The following is a 12,700-nucleotide window of genomic DNA, read 5'->3' on the forward strand; positions in this document are numbered from 1 at the left end:
AAATTGAAAGTTAAAATTGAAACAATCAGTGAGTATTTTTTATATATATCTTGGCTATGCTCTGAAAACAAATAAGATGTCTGAATCAGAGTTTAAAATCATGACATAGTCCTGAGACTTTTCTAAGACCTGAGTCCTGGACTCTGTGAGAGCAACAGAGGTGTGTATATACACATAAAGTGTGTGAATCTCTGCACTTCAAGTATAATATAAAACCAATTTCAATGACAGGACAGAAAGTAGGGCAGGGCATGTTGAAAGTAATTTTGTAATGATGATATGTTGAAGTCATTTTTGAGGCTTTGGGTTAATTGGGTTAGATGGAACATAAAAATTAGATTCATCCATTTCATTTTACATATTTATCATGTCTAGGACATTTCAGACATGGAGGCCTTCTCCATTACTCACACTACAGTTCTACACTGTAAGGTTGAACTCCAGCATGCCTATCTTGAAGATGTGCTCTCTTCTGCTTCCCTGCCCACTCTTGCTTTTCTTTCTCATCTTAGCACCACACCTATTTTGGGTGTTAGAACTGTAGTATGTAAGAAACATCAAGTAATTCTGAAATAAAAAAAGACCAAAAATGTGATATACAGGGTTCTAAAGTGAAATAAAACAGAATTCATATTCACACTAGGGTTCATTAATTTAACTTAAATAATTAGCATAGCTATATTGCCAACCATATTAAAAATACAAAAAATATTTCTTAATTAGCTTCATTTAATTTATGCCACACATAAATTTAAATTCAGAAACTTTGAATTTTGAGTATTCTAAACACACTGCAAAAATTTTTTTAAACAATAGACCACGCATGGAAGCATAAAATGTATATGATATAAAGCAGAGTCATAAATAGTGTACTTCTTTACCCTGCCCTTCTTCTTTTCCTCATATTTCTACTGTTGCCTTTTTCATCATAATTTTACTCTCAAATTAGTGACTCAAAATTTACTCAACCATGTTCTTAGCAGTTTTATTTGTAATAGCCAGAGTCTGGAAATCTGGAAACAACCCAGATGTTCCTCAACTGAGGAATGAATACAGAAATTGTGGTACTTTTACACAATGGAACACTATTCAGCAATTAAAAACAAGGAAGCCATTAAATGGTGGGATCTAGAAAAGATTGTCCTGAGTAAGGTATCCCAGAAGCAGAAAGACACACATGGTATATACTCACTTATAAGTAGATATTAGACATATAATATAGGATAAACATACTAAAATCTGTACACCTAAAGAAGCTAAGCAAGAAGGAGGACCCTGGGTAAGATAATCAATCCTCACTCAGAAAGGCAAATGGGATGGACATCAGAAGAGGGAGAAAACAGAGAACAGGACAGGTGACTCAAAACTTTTAAGGTTGATGCAGGCATGGTGATGTACACCTTTGATTCCAACATTTACGAGGCAGAGGCAGGCAGGTCTCTGTAAGTTCAAGGACAGCTTGGTTTACAGAGAAAGTTCCAGAACAGCCAATTTTTACACAGATAAAATAATAATAACAATAATAATAATAATAATAGTTCATTCTCTTCTTCATCCCTCTGATATTCTTCCTGCTCATCACTGTACACTTTTATGTTACAGACTCTAGAATACCTCATAAAGGAAACATGTACCAGAGAGGTGCCTCAAGCAGCAAAAAATGATTTCTGGGAAAGCCTGCTGGCTGGGGTTTGATCTGGGATGAGGTAGATAAGACAATGACTCTACAAAGTTGCTCCCTGAGCTACACATGGCACTTTATGGAATGCTCACGCATACACACACACAGAGACACATAGACACACACACACACCAAATTATTTTGTTTAAAGAAAAGAAAACTGAACAGAAAAACATCTGTTGTAACAGAGAACTACAAAAACATCATGTTCTTAACAATCTTAAGTACTGTGCAGTCATCTTTGCATAATTATCATCTTTATGAACTTTTCCATTCCTTCCCAAGTAAGTTCACAGCTCAGAAGGTGGAGTACACTTTCTTCTGTTACATTTCACAACTTAAAAATAAAAAAAGCCTCCACCTCCCCCTGTGGGGAGCAGCCTTGCTAGGCCACAGAGGAAGACAATGCATCCAGTCCTGAAGATACTTGATAGGTTAGGGTTAGATGAAAGGGGAGGAGGAACCTCCCTATCAGTGGACTTGGAGAGGGCCATGGAAGGTGATGAGGGAGGGAGGGTGGGATTGGGAGGAAATGAGGGAGCAGGATACAGCTGGGATACAAACTGAATAAATCATAAGAATAACAAACTTCTACAAAATTACACTGCCTCAGCTATAAAAATCTTTCCCCAATATATACTATGTGAGAAATACTATGACCAAATAGAAAAATTGTAGAAGAATCTAAAAAGTAGTGGCCTTATCAGTCTAAGTGAAATCAATGTTCATTCTTTTTTAAAATATTTTTTATTAGTTACAGTTTATTCACTTTGAATCCCACCTGTAGCTCCCTTCCCCATCCCCATCCCCTCCCAATCCCACCTTCTCTCCCTCTTCTTCCCCTATGCCCCTCCCCCAGTCCAATGATAGGGGAGGTTCTCCTCCCCTTCTATCTGACCATAGTCTATCAATGTTCATTCTTAACTGTCTTCTCTATGTAGTGAGTCAATGTGAGACAATTAATGATGCAAAAATATTGTGTCAGAGAAATGTCAATAATTCATGCTCCAATCAAAGCTCCTCTTTTCTCTCTCTCCTAGATAAACCACAGGACTCCCTACTCACATTTTAGAATCAACAGGTTTTGTTTCAGATCTCACTGAGCAACTTTTTTTTTTTTTTTTAGCTCTGAGACATTTTGCTGGTTACCTATTCCCCAGTCCTCTCCTTGATTTGGATTGGGATAAAAACAGTGAGGAACAAGATACCCAAGTGTTAGCTCTCAGTGTGGTCCAGACTGTCAGTCAACGCACTGACTTGGGTGGGGATAGAGAAGCAACAAGACAGATAATACCCATTTATTCTGGAACCAAACTTATGACTTAATAAAACTAACATGTGAACTGCAGTATAAAATGTATTATTAGCAAATATTCCATGCCTTTATTTTCATCTAAATTGTTTTCATTGTATTGAGTGCATGTAATGGTAGCATAGCATATTAGACTTCCTGGTTCTGATCAATGACCTCTTTATAAGTGACTGACTACATTTCCACATCCAGTGATGATTTTATTTCTTTTATTACTAGAATGATATGCAGAATAAGTAAAAGGAACATACACACTGATGGCACAGCATTCTTTATATTGTAAAGAAAAAAATAGAAGTCACAGAAGGGATTAACTTCAGTGTTATAGGCTATAAACTTAAAGAAAAATTTATTGGTATTTTCTTACACATTTACAGCTTTACATTTTCTTGTTGTGCCACTATGATATTTTTTGAAATAGCTGTTGCACTGAGGCTGGTTTCACAGTAATTTAGCATATCATCTGAGTCTCTTCCTTAGCTATGTATAAGCCTTACTTTACTCAAGTGTGTTCATTGCTGTCTATATTTTATTAAAAACCTTGATGCATAAAATTCTCTTCTGAAGCCTGAAATCATTTTCATTGTGAGCCTCCAGTTCTCAAATCCTACCCTTCCTGCCCTCTTCATTCATAGAGTTGTCCTTGCCTCCTTGTCCAGACCAATCGTTAATTGTATCAGTCTACAGCACTTTGAATACCTGGATAATCCCACGTCTTTGTCTCACTGTTCTGCTTTGCTGATTTCACATGCTTGCTTGACCCCTTTGGTCACAGGCCTTTTTGTTGACTACAAGTGACCCAAATATGCATTTGGCTAAGTTCTCCCAGAGGTTCTGGTTAATCTTGACTTAACACTGTGTTTCCAAATATCTGAGAAGACAGATTAAGTCTTGGAATAGGAGTAAAACAAGTTAGAAGAGATGAACATGAGGTTTCAGGAACTCCACCCATCAGGAAGTCCCTTTCTCTAGCAACACTAAGCCCTTAACCTGAATCCATCAAGAAAGCTCCTGACATCTACGCAGTGTATGTATCTACCCAGCTAACAATGTGGGCTCTATTTACTCAGTGTGTGTAACTCACTTTATCTATCTAGGAAATCCTTCTCTTAGAAAGTATAGTGAGTTCATCCAAAAAGATAAGATATTTCATACCTTAGATTAAGTCATTGTTAGAATTTTGCCATTTAATATAGTTTTTTAAAATATAGTAACACTGTGGACTTACGTATTTTACTCTATTTAGTTTTTTTTTCCCTAATACATTATACTTGTGCTTTAATACAAAAATCAATCCAAATTTGGCAACTTGAAGACCCTTCAAACTATCTCAGGTTTACACTCATATAACCTATTCACAGTTGAGCATTTCTGTTGGTTTCCAGCATTCCCAGATTTGGAATCAAAGACTTGGTCTCCTTAGCTGGGGATGGTTCCCTATAAGCCATGATGTATTACCAGATGCATTCAGTGCTCTTGGAGGCAGGTGGCCTTGAAGTTTTTCCATCATACAGAGATAATATAACTATGATGCATGTCTTTAAAAGCTCCACAGTGCATTGTAACACTTAGATTAGCTTTTTCTTTGTTTACTTCTTTCTTAGAATAGCTCTACTTATTTTTGTTTTATTTTTCTACATGTAAAAAGTATATATATATATATATATATATATATATATATATATATATATATACATTTCCAGAAAATATCTCACTTCTCTTCCTGGGAAGACCATGTTATATATATAAATGCACACATTAACATATATACCATATACAAGTTTTGGAAGATATCTCTTTAAGATGTTAGTACTCATTACCCAGAAGACTCAGTCTCATTCACTTGTTCGATTGTATTATCTCTCATTTGTTTTCTGTTTTAAAATATTGAGTAATCTTAAACAAAGATTCAAAGAACTCTACTTTGTTGGTTCCTACGTTTCTTTGTGCCTATGCATTCGTTACCTCTATTGATTGCAACATACACTCTCTCTCTCCTTGGCAACATTTAATTTTCTACCTTTTAACATTCTCTTGTGCATTATAGTAGGAAAATGCAGGTATGAACTATGTTTTTGCCTGTCTTATCTCCTCCTAAATGTTTTTATAGACAGTTTTGTATTATGTCCTTCCAGACTTGAATATTCTACCTTTCAAATGCATATGACTTACTTCTTCCTAGGTTAATGCCGGGACTTCCAACTGGTATGGTGTGCAAAACTATAAGCAGTCTCTCATCCTCAAGTATGCAAAGCTATCCTGTACATATCATCTCAGCTCTTCTTTTCTTATGCCAATTTTGAAGGTATTCATATTCCAACATCAGATGGAAGTTTATAACCCTTAATTCACCTTGGCTTGTAAACTACTTACTTTGTTGACATGTACCTTTATCCTGAAAGATCTCTAAAATCCTTTCTTCTTGTTCATTCATCCTACTCTCGTTCTGCTTTGTGTTTCTCACTCTTCAGAATATTCACTTTCTTAAGCACTAAGGAAACTGTTGCATAATAGAAGTTTTTCACACATCTGACACAGCAATTAAACACAGCATCTTAAAATAGCATTTTGCAGCTGTATGTGTTTTAAATTATTAACAAACAGATAAAATGAGCTCAGAAAATGTCACATCCCAATAGGTGTAACAACAAACATCAGAGATGGAGATGAGTTGATGGTGACGTGTTGGCAGACAGAGGCAACACCTATATTTATAACCTTGCAGGGTGATGAAAGGAAAATATTTTTTGGTTACCTTGTCCAAAAACTCATTTTTTTCTTGTTATGCTCTTAGTTTGAAGTACAGATATTATATTCATATTTAGTAAACAGATGCTGAACATTTTTCATAGGGCTTCTACAAAGCAATTTAGACAAAGGACTGTCTATTCCATCCCAGTCTCAGATGCCCAGCTAAAATAGCTCACCAATTTACCTGTGCTTAAAGAGTCCTGCATACATGTGCGCTAACTTTCCTCTAGTGAGGTTCTTTAGTAATTCTCCATGTGATACTAATTATTGTTATTTCCAGCTTAAGTACCCACTCATGAAAGGTACTCCTTAATAAACACTTGTCAAACTGTAGTCTCTGTAGTGTATCAAGAGTAAACAACATAGACATGACTTTGTGCTAGGAACAGCAAAGCAATGCAAAAGCACATCTACACATAATTCACATACATGCAGAAGGTGGGCCAGGGGATGGCATCAGACTTCCCACATATTACCGGCCCTTCACCCCCTGTGTGAACTCTTGAAGTTTACTTATCTTTCAAAGTTAGCTCTCTTAGTGTGAAACAGCGATGCACTTTCTACTCAGTAGGGGAAAAACAAGTAGGAGTGTAATCATTTTGCACACTGCCATGCTGTTAAATAGCTAAAAGTCCTGTTCCCACTGTGTAGCCTGCACAGTGACTGAAGGCGCTACACATGTTGGAACAAACTGTCACCAATAGTCTCAGCTAACTCTGAACGCTGTACACAACAATAGTAACCAGTCAGCCAAAATGAACACACCAGTATAGCGGCAAGTCTGTTACGAGGGATGATGAATCACTTTCTGATTCGAGTTAATGCTCATAACCACAGTAGGGAATTTATATGGGATACTTTTAATACGGTCACAATATCACGGCTGGTGAGATCTCAGGCCCTTGTGGGAAAGCTTCTTCTGTTGTTTACTAAATACACAGGATGTTTTGCCCCAGTGGTCACTAGTGACTGCAGAGGCTCATAACTGATAAAAGTGTAAAAAATAAAGAGCTGTTAAATGCCTGTCCATAAATGACACATTCATAATATCTCCATAAACCCTTCCAAGGTACAGGGAACATTACAGAAAGGGCAGCAAATATAGAGCTGGGGGAAGGGAGATTGTATTTAACACTGATTTCCAGCTATAGACTAAAGACTTTAGTCTTGAACTCAGTGCTGTTATAACATACAGAAGTTCTCCACACTAGTGGGACTAGGTGCACTCTGTCCTGGAAGGGTGCCTCATGGGTTTATAGATAGATAATGGTTAATGGAAACAGATAGCAACTTTCTAGACTCAAAAGTAACTGGTAAGTGCCACTTTCTATAAACAAGTTATCACTGTGTTTCTTTTAACAAGCTGGTGAACTTAATGAGACAAACATATACATACACACACAGAGTAAGAGAGAGAGAAGGTAAGAGAAGAGGACGGAGATAAATAAGAAGAAAAGGGGACAAGAAAAGGTGAATGGACTGAATACAATTGAAATATATTTTATACATGTATGAAATGTCATAATATTCCCTATTACTCTTATTAATATATGGGTTATTAATATATGCTAATAAACAATTTCTTAAAAGAAGTGTTGGCTCTCTTTCATTTCTTTGTCTTTGACATTGAATTAGAAACAACCTTTCTTTACCCTGACTAATAAATTTCCAGACTAGCACAGGAATGTGGCTCCTATAAAATTTAAGCATGTAGTCATCAAAATGTATATAAACATTTTATCTAAAGACACGCAATATATATGAATACAAATAATTTCTACTGTGAGAATTTTAGTACTTAGCATCAGTCTAACAAGACAAAGAAAAACTTCACCAGCATTGTGAATGCAACAAAAGTTAACAGTAATTGAATTAATCTATGGCTTATGCAAATAAAATTTAAAAGACAGGGGAGACTGTGGCTGAGGTGTTCAGATGACACCTGCTGAGCATGTAAGTAGTTGCTGAAGCAAGATAGCACCAAAGGCTCTAAGGTTCTGCTCAGTGATTTCTCTTCTCATTGTGATACAATGAAACTGTTCTCACTGTCCCTATTAGGAAAGTTTATACTACTGATGTCGATTATTAAAATTCTCTTAAATCAAAGAATCATGATAAATTATGGAAATTTAAAAACCTTTTTACAGGTAACTGGAAGAAATAAATAAAAACAGTAAGAAGTTAATAACAGTTATGGGCAATCAGTGAGGATATTTTGTAAACTTAACTTTTTCTTGTTTTCTGGAGCCTTACAATTAGTAGGAAGAAAAATAATCAGCATTCCCCAGTTTTTCATAGGGGAGTGTATGTTTCTTAATTGTAGAAAAATAAAAATCATAACTAACCATTCTTTTGAAGAAACACATTTTGAGGTAGTTAATTCTTATTCTACAAGAAACTCTACAATTTCTTTTTATTGTGTAAATAATTCTAAATATCCATTTCATTTGTATGCCACCTCCATAATAGAACTTTAGAAGACTTTTAGGTCTCATTTTATTTGGTGTACTACATTAAAACTTACAATATCAGTTACCAAAACATGACCGCACCCCAGAAATCACGCTCAGCAGAAACCTTTCAAATACAAGGATGTTCTACGCTTTTTACTCCCTTATTCAAATAAGTATGCACTGCAGATGAACATTCTAGGAAACTTAACAAGTAGTTTTAAGTTTGTGAAAACTTCATCACAACTTAATCAGCAACCAGTTAATGCCAGCCCTCTTAGCTGGCAAACTCATTCTCTTTATATATATATATATATATATATATATATATATATATATGAGAATGTGTGTGTGTATGTATGTATATATAGATGTGTGTATATATATATATATATATATATATATATATATATATATACATCTATTAATCTATCTGTCTGTCTATCTACATATATCCCAAATTATCCAGGAAGAAAAAAAAGAATGATTAAGTTGATGAGAATTTTGCTGGGAAGCTTGGTCAATGAAAAAAGCATGTATTTTCCCATAGGAAACCAGTAGGCAATACCAACTCTAGTATTTTACCTCCCACAGTTTTAAACCCAAAAACTCCAGAAGAGGTGGTTATTATAAGGATTGCACAGTTCCTGGCTCAGTTAGTGGAGGCAGGAATTAGAATGATTTGGAAGCCACAGATAGAAATATAAAATAGATAGTTGATCTAATGAAAAGTCAACATTTAATAAATGAAAGCATAAGAGGGCAAAAGGCGTGTTCTTTATAGAGAGGGTTCCATTGCAGACTCCATCTAATCAGATAACAAGGGTTGGTCTCATGTGGAAACAATACAGAGCTGTGAATCACTTAGCCAGTCTAAGAAGAGAATATTCTGAAGTAGGGACAAAACCAGCCTGTTAATGGGTACCAATGTTTTCTTACTCAAGTTATTTCTTTCTTACTTGCTCTGCTCTTTTTATTTTGTTTTGAATTTCAAAGAACTAAAAAGTTTATCAGCATGCGACCTACAGAAAGTATTATATACACATCATTTTAAATGAACAGTTCCACGTATGTAAAACATCATAATTTAAAATATATTTTTAAAACAGAATATTGTAAATGACTTTGCACTGTATTTTGTTTGCTGTCTGGCCCATATGAAAGCCAATATTTGAGAAATGACCTCACTGTACAAAATAATACATCCCATATTTGGGTTTAGAGTCATAATACAAGCTTCAAATTTTAGAACTATGGTAGGCTCCTCTCTTGTTCTCTAGAGAGGCATAGGGGGAGAAGGAGGAGAGAGGGTGGGACCGGGAGCAGATGAGGAAGTGGGCTACAACCAGAATACAAAATGAAAAAATTTGTAAATATCTGTAATAACAATAAATTTAAAAAATTAAAATATTTAGAACTATGAACTTCAAACAATAGAGTGCTTTTTGCAGACAGTAAAACGATCTTTTTCTCATTCAAAAATGCAATGGGCCTTCTTGATAAATAGCTTCCTGTCCACAAAATAATGAATGAATGAATGAATTAATGAATAGTAAAACACACACACATATCTGCAACTTGCAAGAGTCTTAGCGTGGTACAGGTAAAATGCGTAATTTCCTTGATACGGCAATGCATTTTAAACTTCCATTGGAGTCCTTATTCTTTTGCTGCAATGCATAAAACACAAAACACCAAACTTTTCATGTCACAAGCTACACATACAGAAATTTTATGAACCTTCAACTTGAAAAAAAAAAAAAACTATAGAATAAGTTATTCATCCCTTTGGTATAGGTCCTTGTTTTTCTGGAGTTTTTTTTAGATGACCTAGAAAAATCTTAATAAGGTAAAAAGTAATTTCATTTAAATTTATTTTGTCATAACTCAAACAATGCACATGAGAAATTCAAAACTGAATTTCTCATTTGGCTGGAAAAGGAAGAAAATGAAAGGTTCAGACTCAACCTAGTTCATCCCCGGATTTTAAGATTCAGTCTATGTCTGTCTTATGTTTATTTGGGGACTGAATTCTCCCACAGATTACGTTACTGTGAAAAGTAGAATTTTTTTTTTTTTTTTTTTATTGCCTGCTAGTGCATCTCTGAAAAGTGTTGCTGAGTTTACTAGAGGCATGCAACAGGGCACTCAAACACCACAGAAAGCATTCAACACTCCAGCAACACTGGCCACCTTCAGTGGCCCTTTCCTCTACCCTGTCCTCAGGTTTGGCGAGGGGCCACCTGATAACCAGTATCAGGTGCTTAAGAGAGGAACCCTGTATTTAAATTAAGAAAGGATAATTTTCTACCTTACAGGCGTTGTCTCATGAAACCCAAGTGAGCACGGGCACAAGTGACCATTCCCTCTCCTCGGAAGACACCAGCAAGGGCTTAAAACCAATGCACTGGAGAGGGGGAAGCATGAGGAAGACAGCGCTGAAGATGTAAACCCGCCTGAGCTGGAGGAGCCGGCTGGGAAGGACCCACTGCACTGCCCAGGCAGGGCGCGGAGGCTAGAGAGGAGCGCTCAGGGACCGCTGCCATCCTAGAATCCTCCAGCTTCGGCCGCCTGGCCAGCAGCCAGCCTCTCGGTGGCCGCGGTCCCCGCCCCTTCACCTCTCCGTCTCTCTCGCCAGGATGGCCCGGCTGCCCCACAGCCAGCGCCCCGCGGGGCCCTCGGCTTCTGGCGCGGCGGGTGGCTCAGGCCAACTTGCCCGACCGCCCGCGGCGCCGCGGCCCCCCGCGGCCAGCACCAGCTACACGCCTCGCCGGAGGAGGGGGATGCGCGCGTCTTCAAAACAATCGCGGCCCGGAGAGCACTTTGGTTCTGCCTGCGAGAGCGGCTTTCCCCGCTGCGGGCTCGGCCGGGAATCGGCGCGCACACGCGCACACACCCTTGCACACACACACACACACACACACACACACACCCGCGCGCGCACAGACTTCTTGGCCAGCGTTGCCATCACACACCCGGGGAACGCCACCGAAGGGGCCAAGTACCTGCTCTCTGCTAGCTGTTGTGCTGTTCACTTCATCTTCCGTTGACAAGGAAACCAAACCGCACTTCATTTTTTTTTTTCCAGAAAAACCTTCCACTGCCATCATTTGAAAATTGATTTACGGGGAGGGGAGAAGGAGGAAGAAGGGATAATATAGATATCAGGATATCTATCATAAAATTATCTCGGTTTTTTTTTTTTTTAAATAAAAAAGTCAAATGTGCAAAAGCCATAGTTAATGTAAAGGAGGGAAAAAGCATTTGCTTAAAAATAATCCATTAACTACCTGCAAGAAAAGTTTCATGTTATCAACTGATATCAAAAACAGGAAGGGAAAAAACGAAATATTTCTCACAGGCTTCCAAAAAGGTCATAAAAATGCAAAATTAATGTCTTTGCTCAGTGGTGCGCATCGAATTGCAAGACGACAAACTTGTGAACACTGCTGGAAAATCCCACCTACACAAAAATGTAATTGGAAAAAGAGTATGTGAAAAAATAGTTAGAAACATGCTTTCTTATCTTTACAAAGGGGGAAAAAATAGGCACCATACTTCACAACGCTTTTTCCATAAAACCAGTTGCACATTTTCTGGACTTGGGAGCCGCTCGCAGCGAGCAACGCCACCGCGGACTCCCAGACACAGCGCCTTGTCTAGAGAACCATCGCATGCTAGGAAAACTTGATTCAGGAAAAGGCTCAAGACCATGCTCGTCGGCTTTCCCAAATACAAACAATAATCAAAGAAGTGGGAAGAAAAAAAAAAAAAGAAGAAGAAAAACAAAAACAAAAACAAAAACAAAAAGGACAAAAAAAAAAAAAAAGAATAGGACAAGAATGCCACTGAGAAGGTACTCACCGAGCGGGAGTAAAATGTTGGAATAAAAATGAGATTTAGGAAAATACAGTATGGCGGTGGAAGATGGAATGAAGCGCGTTTTTTTCTCAGTCTCTGCCTCGGGCACTGACACGTGACTCGGAGCCAGGCGGACTTGCAGGCGGCGTGGGGACCGCGGCTGCTGGGCGACCTCGGAGCCCTCAAAGCCCTGTGGGCCGCTCGGGCGAGCACGGCGGTGGGAGCCCGGCGAGGCGGCCTCCTCGGCGAGTCGGGACTAGCAGGTGCCGCTCACGCTGGGCTGAGCGCACGCACACGCACACGCAGACGGGCAGGGCGCGGGCTAGCAGGGACCGCGCGGGGCGGGCCGGAGGCGCGCAGCTGCCGCCGCCGCCGCCGCCGCCGCCGCCGCCGCCGCTGCTGCTGCTGGTGTCGCCGCTGGTGCTGATGCTGCGGGCGCTCCGCCAAAAAGGGGCAGCTTAAGGATGCTCAGCGGAGGCCTCAGAGGGTACCCAACTTGCTGCCCACTGCAAAGTTGCCGCTTGCCACTTGCTTATTTTCTGGCTGTCATCTCCAGGTAGTTTCCTGTGGAGAGCTCCTACCCCTCTCCCCAAGTTTCACTCAAGCCCGGATTAACCGGATCATTTTATTCATTTGATCTCGGAG

General features: G+C 38.6%; 1 protein-coding gene across 16 annotated transcripts in view; it reads right to left on the reverse strand.

Moving 5' to 3' along the window:
- Positions 1 to 12,191, reverse strand: part of Ralyl (RALY RNA binding protein like) — a 755,733-nt gene extending 743,542 nt beyond the window's left edge. For 4 of the 16 annotated variants that reach the window (XM_060385779.1, XM_060385780.1, XM_060385766.1 and 1 more), the window contains exon 1: positions 11,200 to 11,293. The gene's annotated coding sequence lies outside the window, so the exon portion shown is untranslated. Of the gene's footprint in view, positions 1 to 10,505; positions 11,029 to 11,199; positions 11,345 to 12,058 lie in introns of those variants that run through there. The other 12 variants (XM_060385775.1, XM_060385770.1, XM_060385778.1 and 9 more) reach the window with 8 other exon arrangements.
- Positions 12,192 to 12,700: the final 509 nt, after the last annotated feature.

This window comes from Meriones unguiculatus, chromosome 6 (assembly GCF_030254825.1).
Source record: "Meriones unguiculatus strain TT.TT164.6M chromosome 6, Bangor_MerUng_6.1, whole genome shotgun sequence".
Classification (NCBI taxonomy): Eukaryota; Metazoa; Chordata; class Mammalia; order Rodentia; family Muridae; genus Meriones; species Meriones unguiculatus.